Genomic DNA, 13064 nt, shown 5'->3' on the forward strand with positions numbered 1-13064 from the left:
TGAGTAAATCATTCAATTTTTATGAAATTGTAATCATTTGTTTGTTTGTTTGTAGCTGTTGATCCAAGGGTAAGGAAGAAGTGGTGAAAAGTAAGGTCATTACCCCTCTACACCAACAAAACATATTAATAGATTTGTTTGTATTTTTGTGCATATCAGATTTCAGGTATCACAGCTCTCTTTCAGACAATGAAGTAGCTTCAAAACTAGGGCCTTAAAAATGGCAATGAATCTTTGTTTATAAGCCTGCTGATGACAACAACAAATCCGACGCGATGGAAAACGTCATGGACTTATCGTGACATTGCTCATGTTTAATTCGTTTTGGAATACCATTATATAACCTATTTGGCTACATAAACGATGAGATATGGAGATTTTTGCCGAATCACTATTCAGTTTATATATATATTTCCTTTTATGTATATGTTAGTAAATTTTTGAAAAAAAAATCTGATTACAATTGCAGCTTGCCATAGCGGTGTACTTGGTGTAGCTTATAAGCATTGACAGTTCTTATCAGAGTTGAGTGGTAGAGGATAACACATGCAATCTTCACGATGGACACAGAAAGCAGGGAAAGCTGTTCTGATGGTTCCAGATTTACGAATTTGTGACAGGTCACCACCACCCACCCAGCGGGGTCCCAGGACGGGACCTGCCATATCTACACAGTACGGAGTTCCTTAACTTACAATTGGCTTCACTGTTGCTATTTGAGCTTACATATTGTCATTTTGTCATCTGGAGATAATAACTGAAGTTGTGGACGCTAGAAATGGGGAAATCGGAACATTTCTGACGTACTCTTAAGCTTGAGTTAAATGGAAGGGTGACAGCAGCGAAGGCGGCCCCAAATATTTCCGCCATGTATGAGGATAATGCCATGGGACAGAGCACGCTTTAAAAAGGATCCCCTTGACTTTAGTAACTCCCCACGTTCAGGAAGACCTTCGGGGCTTTATGAAGATTATTCAAACGCGTTAATCCACTATGAGTCACGTCAGCGTACTCGAAAACTGACAGACCTGATGCACTGTGACAATTCCGTCATCGTACGACATTTGCATGCATTGGGGAGGGTTAAAAATCAGGTGTATGAGCTCTAAGCTAAAACCACAAAAATCAGTAGGTAGCCATATGTGCATCTCTGCTTGCTATGCATATGTTAACATAAGGAAAGGAAAGGAAAGGAATGGTGGAGCCGAAACAAGCCAGCAACACCCCACACAAAGATCTGCGCGCATCCACTACAGATAATATTATGAATCTGATGAAACAGCAGGGATGTAGTGTACTGCGAATTGCTTACACTAGGTGTAACAATCACTGCTGCCATTTATCGTCAACAACTGAGATGTCTTTCAGGCGCAGTCCAGGAGCAACGACCAGGAAGTCTGCGTGAAGTGATGCTAGTCCACGGTAACGCCAGCCCGCATTCTGCTGGACCGACAAAGAACACTATACAGGAGATGGGTTGGAAAGTCATTCCGCACCCACCTCTCTGTCGAATAGCCTTCACGGAATTTTCTTTCCGGTTGACAATGCGTCCCAAACACCGTTCGACCAGTTCTTCGACTCAAAACCACGGGATTTCTACAGTTGCGGAATTGAAAAGTTACTCCAGCGTTGGCAAACTGTTGTAAAGAGTGAAGGAGACTATATTATTAACTAAAGTCGCTGTTATGTGTGTCCGTTATGTTTATTAAACTTATGGAAAAACTCTGGGAACTTATGCGCCAACTTAATACAGTGCTGTAATACAATAATAATAATTTGTTCAACTGCTGTAAAATAAATAAAATATCTTAGCGAATTAATAACATGTTTACCTCAGGGAGTAGTACATCGATTTAGCGTATTAACCAAGGAACTGCGATTCAAAAAATGCCAATTTTGTTTGCCATTTGTGTTCTGAATTGATTTATGATGTCGAGGACGACTTCCTGCCTACTGTCAACCTCTTAACCTGAGAGTGGCACTTGCACGCAATATCCTCCTTTCTTGTCGGGTTTATCGTGATATCCGTCTTCCCCTACAGTTTCTACTTTCCACAGCCCCTTCTAGTAACGAGGAAGCTATACTCCGAAGTATTAACGCATTTACTTTGATTCTGTCCCTTCTTCTCATCAGTGTTTTCCATATGTTCCTTTCTTCACCGATCCTTCAGAAACTCCTCTCATTCCTTATTTTATCACTTCGCTTATTTTCGACATCCTTCTATAGCACCACGTCTCAAAAGCTTCGAATCTCTTCTTTTTCGGTTTTCTCACAGTCCGTGATTCACTAACACACGATTCTGTAATATAAACGTACGTTCTCGAAACTTTAAAACTTTCTTCATCAAATTAAGCCCTGCGTTTTATACTAGTAGACACCTTTCGCCCTGGAATTCTCTCTTTGCTTGCGCTAGTCTGCTTTTTATGTCTTCCTGGCCTCTTTCGTCACGTGGTGTTTTGCATCGAAGCTAGCGGAATACCCTAATTTGGTCTATTTTGTGGTTCCTGCTTTATCGCTGATCTCATTGGTGTCACTCCTAATTAATTTCGTTTTTCTTCGTGGTAGTCTCAATCCATACTCTGTACGTAGTTGTTCGTTCCATTTAATAGTTTCTATAGATATTCTTCGCTTTCACTGAAGATGGCTCTGTAAACAGCGAGTCTTATCATTGATATCGTCTCACCTTGAACTTTAATCTCACTTCTGAACTGTTCTTCTGTTTCGGTCATTGTTTCTTCTATAGGTAGATTAAACAAAAGGGACGAAAGAAGGTATCCTTGTCTCACACCCTTCTAAATAAAAATACAGCCTTATAAAACGTAAATGCGAAAAATTTGAGAATTAAATTTGGCATACAGTTAATTTGAGAGCTTCAGTAGCAGCAAATTCTCACAACTTTGACGCTGTCATAATTTGCACAGTTTGAAACTGAAATGTGCTCTCACAATTATCAATATTTCACAAATCGCTACGACTGTGAACACTGGTCCGCAGCCTTTATCTACAAGAGCATTTAAAAAAAGGGGAGTGCGGATCATTCACTTGTTTCTGGCTACATTCGGAAGAGGAAGATCAATACTTCTTTTTTTTCCTTCATAGTGATGGGACTTTTTCCTTCTGTCTTCACTTAATCCATTCCCTGTAGTTCGCAGGTCATATCATTCCTGAACCGTTGTAAGACTCACTTCTAATGTGTTCATTTATACGTGTCTTTTTTTTTTTTTTTGAAATTTCGTGCTTGTCTATGAAATACCACATTACTCCCATAATGTTAAATGCCTAACAAAATTACGGGACAAATTAATTAACCACGTGACATTCAACCGACAGTTCAGAATCTTGACATATAAATAGTCTCGTTCTACAAACTTAATGAAAAATTTCTCATCTCAGCAGAGTACGTGGGTAAAATTCAGTCAGTGCCTCTCTCATTCTTTAGAATCATAAATAGGTACAAGAACGACTGGAACTAGAAACTTGAAACAAAGGTTTAACACTTAACGAATTTCATTTATTTTTTGAACAAACAAAGAAAAGCGCACTGAGAAAGCTTCAGCAACACTGCTGATTAACTGCTTAATATAAACAAAAGTGATTAAAAAATCAAAATGAACTTAATTAAGTGGATGACGAATGTTTTTAAACCAAGAGAAAAGGAATGGATTGACGTAACAGTATTTTTACTACTAATTCGAGAAGCAATATGCCCTTCCTAATCAACAATGAATGTATATTATAAAATTAAAGTTGGCACACAAGTCAAAAGATCAGCTGAATCATGACCAAAGCTGAACACGAAGTCGACATCGAGATTCCCCAAACTGCCAGAGCTGATCTGCACTTTATCGTATCGAGCACGTGGGCTGCGCCGTCGTGACGGCGACTGTTGGTGTGATGGCGGGTCTGTTTTTACAGAAAAGTGTAATAATTGGTGGCGGAAATGCGACTAACGCCGGCCTACACTGAAAGAAGTACCGAAAAATCCCTGTTAAAATTTACGTCAGTGAGGAAGACTGTGAGTTTCCGTTCCAATGCAAAACCTATCTTTCAACTTTCAAACAACGAAATCATAAAGTTAAGGAGTGTTGTTTCGGTACGAATAAACTCGACAGGACTTAATTCACAAAAATAAGTTACCCTGAGTGATGCTCATGTTGAACCCCCACTTAGAGTGCAGCTCTCCTTCTTGGGTTGCAAAATGCCAAGTACCCTACACTTACAGAAACCTGAACCAGACGTCCATAAAATTTCATATCTAATAATAAATTTTAATGTGACAAAGCAGGAGGTTAAAAATAAATTTATCTACCTGGCTGAAAGCCAAGGGACAAGATCATTCTCCAATTGCACAGTACTAAGTAGAAGTTGTCCATGACAGCAGTCCCGCACGCCAAGACAGAATTTTTCCTGCAGTAACTTCGGGTGAACTATACAACTGTTTGATCTGTTGAGTGGGAAGACAGCGTGACTTCACCCATCGAGAGAAGAATGTAAAGTAATGCGTATGTCTCTCACTGGAAATTACGAAAACTCGTACACCCACTTCGTTTCTATTCTTTCTACTAGTCCTTTCCGTTCACATTCCTGAGCACCGTGAGAGTCACCTTAGTGCTAAAAGAAAAGAGAGTCTTATCCAATAGAACACTTAGTTTTAATCTTCTGGTAAAGGTGGGGGACATGACAGCCTCCCCTGTGATGTCCCAACATCTTCACCAATAGGAACTGCGTGCGGTGGAAGCTACAGTTTTCCCTTGCTACTGCTTGGAGCTAAAAAGAAAAAGAAAACCCGTTTAGAAGTGATGGTGGGTGATAAATAAACCCATAGCAACCGGAATATCAAAATGCAAAACAAAAACGCTATGAACTTACGCACCAACCAAATATATACTTTACTGTTAGATTTATTAAAATAATGAACATCTGTTACACGTTAAAAATTTTTGATGACGCCCATTTATATTATGGGGGATGGGAGGGGAGAGGGGGGGAAGAGAGAGAGACTGTAATAAACGATGATCCTCTCCCCAAAACTAAGCCCTCGATCCGTGCCTGAGTAGGGGCTGTGCTCTCTAGCAGATAGATCACGGATGGTACAGACAACATTCCCATCATTAATAAAATGACTGTAATAGAGAATGCAGTAGGCGGCCATTCCTTCTTGAACTTGTGGAATACGTGCCGTAACCCATAATGCAGCCAAATCACTTTATCATTACAAAACTAAGTAGCCGTTTTGCACACGTACCCTGACGATGGAAATTTCGGTTGTTTATTCAAAACATGAAGCACAGAATGCTCAGGATTTTTGTTGCCATCTATAAAAATGTTCGCCAGCATACGAGTTAGTCGTCATTTTCAACGTGCTACGCATGTAGTTATTATACAGGGTGATTCAAAAAGAATACCACAACTTTAGGAATTTAAAACTCTGCAACGACAAAAGGCAGAGCTAAGCACTATCTGTCGGCGAATTAAGGGAGCTATAAAGTTTCATTTAGTTGTACATTTGTTCGCTTGAGGCACTGTTGATTAGGCGTCAGCGTCAGTTGATGCTAAGATGGCGACCGCTCAACAGAAAGCTTTTTGTGTTATTGAGTACGGCAGAAGTGAATCGACGACAATTGTTCATCGTGCATTTCGAACGAAGTATGGTGTTAAACCTCCTGATAGGTGGTGTATTAAACGTTGGTATAAACAGTTTACAGAGAATGGGTGTTTGTGCAAAGGGAAAAGTTCTGGACGGCCGAGAACGAGTGATGAAAATGTAGCACGCATCCAGCAAGCATTTGTTCGCAGCCCAGGAAAATCGACTCGCAGAGCTAGCAGAGAGCTGCAAATTCCACAATCAACTGTATGGAGAGTCCTACGAAAAAGGTTAGTTATGAAACCTGAACGTCAACTACCCGAGGCGATGGATCGGCCGCCAGGCAACCTGTGACAGAGCACTTCATCACTGGCCTCCAAGAAGCCCTGATCTTACCCCCTGCGATTTTTTCCTATGGGGGTATGTTAAGGATATGGTGTTTCGGCCACCCCTTCCAGCCACCATTGATGATTTGAAACGAGAAATAACAGCAGCTATCCAAACTGTTACGCCTGATATGCTACAGAGAGTGTGGAACGAGTTGGAGTATCGGGTTGATATTGCTCGTGTGTCTGGAGGGGGCCATATTGAACATCTCTGAACTTGTTTTTGAGTGAAAAAAACCTTTTTAAATACTCTTTGTAATGATGTATAACAGAAGGTTATATTATGTTTCTTTCATTAAATACACATTTTTAAAGTTGTGGTATTCTTGTTGAATCACCCTGTATATGTTTCTCCGATCTTCTCCCAACTTTTCTCGCAGCTACCCGACTCTTCATCACCAGAGAAATTTTCGTAATGATGACACTATGTGGACAATTATCACACGCTGACTGTATCTCTAGAACTCTGTGACACAGCAACCATTTAAGTTCACATACTTGAAGGAGGTGTCCTTTAGCATGCAGTTTGGTACGAATACCGGAGAACTTTACCGGGCAATGTTCTAATGGTGGCGGTATATCCTTTCTTCCCTGCAACCCTCGTGCTTACCATCTAGTTGAGTTGGCCTACGCTTTAACGTAGACTTTGAATAAGGGTGCAGCTCAGGATTTTACGAATTAACAAATCATTTCCAGAGATGAAAGAAGAGAAATGTGACGGGAAAACTTCGAATTACTGATCGAGGATTCAACTATGGTTCTTCAGATTTGTTTGCAAATAATTACTTACTTAGCCACCGAACCGCATGTAATTTCGTTACGGGAATACTCGAATAAATGAAGCAGTCAGCTTCTTTTATATATTTATAGTGTAGGATCTCTAATCTTTGTTAGTGGCTGTAATTTACTGTAAGTGATTGAATTATGGGAAAAAGTTATTTACGTAATTTAGGTTCACGTTTCTTTACAGATCCAGTGATACTGTTTTGGATTTTCCATATATTTTTGCAAATCTTTTCTGGTATGATCCATAATAATAAGTACGGCCCCAATTTCCCTATTCCTTGACATCCATTAATCACTTTTTCCGTATCGGATGCCACAACTACAAGTTCATTAAGAAAGAGTACCATTCCCCCCCTCCCCCTTGGGTGCTACAAAATCATTCATCTCACACGATCCTGGGAATTCGACGCTGTGCCATTTTCCTGTCGCCGCAGTTTTGCAGGATCACACCGTGTAAGTGTATACAAATGTGCATTTGTCATACAATTATATGGTGACTGTCATAGAACAATCGAGTGAGAACAACATTCAACACTAAATCGTTGACGAGATGGAACGTTCTTCTCGCATAAGTCTACTACAACAGCAACTATATATTTATATATGATGGACGCACATCTGCGTACTCTCACACGGGATATGAGTTTATACACCTTTACGATACTTTTTCTCCTTTTCATTTATTATTTCTTAAGTATTGTCTGCATTCACGAGACATTTTTCAGATAATATTCACATATATAACTCAATGTACTAAAATAATTATATCATTGTACTGTACATACTTCACGATATACGGCGTCAAGTACTGAGATCCATGAAAAGATGCCGTATCATACATGACATTTAATTTTGTACATCTTTACTACCAACTCTCTTCACAACACATTTCGCAGACAGTAGGCTACTGGTTGAACCTGCAAAATTATATTATTGCACAGCCCATATTTCTGGAGACACTGCGAAATAAATATTGAGCTGCGTGAAAATTAAACTGCAGAGAACATTCGCTAGAGATCAGGTGAAATATACGTACAAATACGTCTGACACACAATAAATACATGCGAAATATATTTTATATATGTGTATACGGGCAAAGCTCCAGTTAAAAAGCTCATCCCAAACCCCTCAAACGATTTCAACCAAATTCGATGCTCATGTTAGCTACAGTTTGGAAAGAAATACTGTGGGGGTAAGAAGTACCAGTCTCCTATTGGCATGAGCATGATAACGTGGAATAGGGGGAACGATGATATGGACAGAGGGGGAGGACTGGCTGTTGTGTGACGCCCTTAGGTTAGTTAGGTTTAAGTAGTTCTACGTTCTATGGGACTGATGACCATAGATGTTAAGTCCCATAGTGCTCAGAGCCATTTGAACCATTTTTGAGGGGGAGGAGGAAATGACAGATTAAGGAAAGAGGAGGAAGTGGACAGAGGGAGGGGACAGGAGGAAATGGACAATGAAAGGGAAGAGGATGAGATGGACAGAGAGTCAAGGTGAGGAAGAGATAGGCAATGAGGGGTAGAGGAGGAAATACCCCCCCCCCCCCCCCCAGAGAGGGAAGAGGAAATGGTAAGATAAAGGGAAGACGATTAAACGGATGGAGAGAGGTGAGAGGAGCAAATGGACAGATACAAGGTGAGGAAGAGATAGGTAAAGAGTGGTAGAGAAGGAAATCCTCCCCAAGTGAGGGAGGAGGAAATGGACAGATAAAGGGAAGACGATTAAATGGAAGGAGAGAGGTGAGAGGAGTAAATGGGCAGAGACAGCAAAGCAGAGAAAATGAACACGGAGAAGCGGAAGGTTAAGATAGACAGAGAGAGGGGGAGGAGTTGGAGACACAAGTGGATCGGAGGAGAGGGATAGAGAGAGAGGGAGAAAAGGAAATGAAAAGACTGGGATGGAGCGGAGAAGACGGACAGGTGGACGGAGAGTGAGGGGTGAAAAAGGCAGACAGAGAGAGGGGATGAAGGATATGGAGAGAGAGGGGCGGTGGACAGGAAGAGGAGGACGCAGGAGATGGGCTAATACAATACCAGGCAACGCCAGAACCAAAAATAAATTAATAAGTGAGAAAGAATTACTAAAATAGATGACCATTTCAGAGTATTACGCAGGTGTCAAATTCATTCATGAATTCGTTGAGTAGTAGAACTACAATCACTGTGCTTGCTTAAAAATTTCTTACGCGTAAGTGAGTCTTCTTTCTTTCTACCTATAGCATTCGGGAAACTGATTTTGTGACTCATGTTAGTAGGTAGACACAACTGTTGAGAGATCAGACCACAGCACTCACCAGCAACCACGACACGGCGTCAAACGACTGCGCCAGTATCTTCCAGGGGGGCAGAAGCCTGCCGTCGGGGACGTACCACGCCACGACGGACATGTGGTACGTGGTGGTCGGTTCGATGTTGGGGTCCCCCCTCCAGCCACTGAGGAACTCTCCGAAGCCGACGTCGGCCGCGCCGTAGCCGACCGCGTCTCGCGTGTCGTCCCAGAGGAATGGGCCGGTCTGCACGCGGTAGCGCACAGAGCAGCCGAGCCGCTCCGCCACCAGGCGAAACATGCGGACCTCGAGGCCGCCGGCGAAGAAGTCTGGGCCTGCTCTGAAGTACGGAAGTCGCGACAGACTGGCCGGCGCAGCAGCAATGACGAAAGGCGGCCAGTGGAACGTGGACGCCGTCAGATGGCAGCAGCCCCTGGTCACAGCCCTTTGCTTGGAATGTACCTTATCACTGCCGTTATATACGGACAGCCGCAACGTCGAGTCCCACACGCTGTAAAGGACTACCTGAGGCTGGACAGAACATTCGTCAGGGACCACTGAACCCTCCCAAGCGTAGGTTGCAAGAGACTTCCAGTTATTGTTTCTGGGGACAACGACGAAGGCATTCAGGGTGCGTGCGTGCCACAACATTCTCACAGCGATCTTGACTGGCATACCTTGAGCGAAGACAACAATGCCCGTTTCTCGCCCGTTCCACGCCCTGTGGGTCCTGAGAGTCTTGATTTCTCTCTCCAGATTCCACAGTGGTTCGACGCTGTCAATCAGAAGCACTATTACTTCCACAGTCCCTTCCCATATTGTCGACAAGGAAACTAGAGAACAGCTAGATGTATAGTGTAACTTTTTGTGAAGGATTTTCAGTAAGAGATGTAGTCTTAAATGCCCATAGTCATTTTGAGATTTTTGCACAGTGGGAGAAATCATATCTAGCCATCGAATCCGCACGTTAAAAAATGATAGTCTATTTTGGTAAGAGAGGTGCTTGTCTATTGTCTGCAGGATATATTCTGCAGCAGACTCACTGTCCGTCTCCTCGACACTGTAAAAAGTGAGGGACAGAACATGTGGGAAGTATAAAACTAGCCACATGTGTGTTATGAAACTTTGTACGAGCATAACGTTCGAAGAACACGATACTGAAAATATTTTACTGTATCTCTCTCTTACAACAATTAAAAGTAAGTACAGATAAGTTCCAACGGAATATAAAAAATCAGTGTCTCTAATTGTCTAGTCATTCACACACAATATTTTCACAAAAGCAGTTTCCTTGGTGCTTCCACGTTACAAAGATTCATCTATCTATACCAAAGGCAATTCCGAAACTGCTGAATTCAATCATTTTCATCTAACACCTATAGCCTCTCGAAACCTTAATAAGAAACGGAAGTGAGCCTGGAAACGCAACTGTCTGTTTCTTACGTTTCTTAATCCTTTTTAAATACTGAGAACAAGCTGTTTTATTTCCTTAAGGCTGCTGATTCACTTAGCAATGAATTCAGTTTTTTTCTTCTGCGGCAACATTACGAAGAGCTGTCAGCTTTAACCTCTGACAGCACATTTCACGTAAAATGACGGCAGCATTCTCATTAAATCCACCGAAAAACTGATAAATGTTTTAGTTATTCCTTCCACCAGTCTATTTGGCTCTAAACTTTCGTTCCTTCCTATTTCATCCAGAGAATCAAATATTTATTGTTGGTACACTAAGAGCTTTTCATGTGAATATAGCCTAGTATCACAAATTATTTGTTGACGAACAGTTCAACAGAAACTGAAGAATTAATGCGTGCATTCATTAATAGAAGGTCAGAAGTTATACCGGGTGTAACAAGATTGATTGCATGAAGTGACTGAGAAACTGTAGACTATATATTGATATTTGCAGCGGCAATATTTAGTGACTCATGGAATTTGTTAAAATTTCCGATCAGCACCTAGAGAGACAGTACGATGGTTTAGGCACTGAATTCGTATTCGAATTTAAGCTGTTAAAACTTTCCAGCTTAAAACAGTTCAGATCAATTTATTTGTTTTCAGATATTAATAATTGTTTTCTTAAATCTGCCAAGGGCCCCATTGTCTAGAAGCCTTTTCAGCAATGCTTAGCCAATTATTATAGTATGGCAGCTGTAGTCCTTGTACTGCATCAAAACATAGCTACTTATCTCTGTGCGGCCGGAGTAGTTTAATCCAAGACGCTGATTTCATCTCCTGAACAACGAATGAGCTTCATTTTCAAAATAATGACGACTGCAAGATATCTGCAGTATCCACTCGCGAACCACGTTCATGTCTTGCGTTTATGTAATGATTTTCCTCGTCTCTCATTTTCTAGGTGAGTATTTTATGGTACATTTGTGGCCAGAAATTTCTCTAATATCCAGTAACATTTTCCCCCTTATATGAAGCAACCAGTGTCAAAGAGGTAAAGCGCATCTCTAAAGTGACAGCAGTACCGGGAAGTCTTCCCACATCGTAGTCCATAAATCCGCTGAGCGCAGAACTGCGATCTCTAGCTGTATAGGTAACCGAAAGTCCACCATGCTTCTACTGTAAGTCTTTACTTATTTAACTTGTTTTAAGACATTATGGCACCATTTCAATGCGGAAGATTATCGCCTGCAATTGTACACAGAGCAATAATATAACAATTCTCATCCATGAGACATTGTTCTTACTAGACGTGTTTAGTACCTGGCGGAAATACTCTCGTCAGTCAAAACTTCCCTTGATCGCATTTGACGGACTCCTAAGCTACTACAGTATGCTGTATGGGATCTGATGTGTTAAGAAACCAGTCTCCACAACAGTCTCTATGTTTCGTGTGTAGAACGGACAGATTTACTCTTCATTATAGACGGATATGAGAGAAAAACTCACTCCTCCACGATGTCTTTGCCACAACGAAGCTCGATCATATTACCACAACGCCACGGTGTTGCTGGTGCAATGCCTGTTCCGCTGGCGGGTAGGTCATACCGTGTGGCTGAATATAAAATTAGCGACCTAGAATCTGTGCAATTCTCCAAATTTCTCCCAGTGTTTGAGTGGAACTTGTTCATCTCACTCAATTTATAGAGCTCACGAACTTCGATAAGGAATCGTCTTGCCTGTGCCCCTACAACCCGAAAAGCTGCTAGTGTCTCGGTGGTCGATCGCACTTCAACAGCATACCTGTCGTTGATCGCACAGCGGCTGTCGCGGTTCCACCAAGAAGCACCCTGCAAATTTCGGACAGCATGCATCAGAGGTCTAGCGCAGCGTTTTTCAACTGACACCAATGCATGTCGGGTGCGGCGCGACTTTTTAATGTGCTCTAAGCTTCCACAGCTCATAAAAAATTTGTTCCTTTTCAAGAGTCTTGCGTAATAAATTTGTAAAATTGGTTTATCATAGATTAGATTAGATATGATTAATACTTGTTCCATAGATCATGAATACGACACATCGTAATGAAGTGGAACGTGTCAGGTTAATAAAAGATGTCTGTACAAGATATTACATTACACAAAATATTGCATTACACTAATATTTTTTTCTTTAATTTATATCTACAAATTCAGCCAATGAGTAGAAGGAGTTGTCATCTAGAAATTCTTTTAATTGATTTTTAAATGTTATTTGGCTATCTGTCAGGCTTTTGATGCTGTTTGGTAGGTGACCAAAGACTTTTGTGGTAGCATAATTTACCCCTTTCTGTGCCAAAGTCAGATTTAACCCTGCATAGTGAAGATCATCCTTTCTCCTGGTGTTATAGCTATGCACACTGCTATTACTTTTGAACTAGGTTGGATTATTAACAACAAATTTCCTAAGTGAATATATATACTGTGAGGGTACTGTGAGGATCCCTAGATCCTTAAATAGATGTCTACAGGATGACCGTGGGTGAGCTCCAGCAATTATTCTGATTACACGTTTTTGAGCAATGAATACTTTTCTACTCAACGATGAATTACCCCAGAATATGATGCCATACGAAAGCAGTGAATGAAAGAAGGCATAGTAAGC

The sequence above is a fragment of the Schistocerca serialis genome, chromosome 5, assembly GCF_023864345.2.
Source record: "Schistocerca serialis cubense isolate TAMUIC-IGC-003099 chromosome 5, iqSchSeri2.2, whole genome shotgun sequence".
Lineage (NCBI taxonomy): Eukaryota > Metazoa > Arthropoda > Insecta > Orthoptera > Acrididae > Schistocerca > Schistocerca serialis.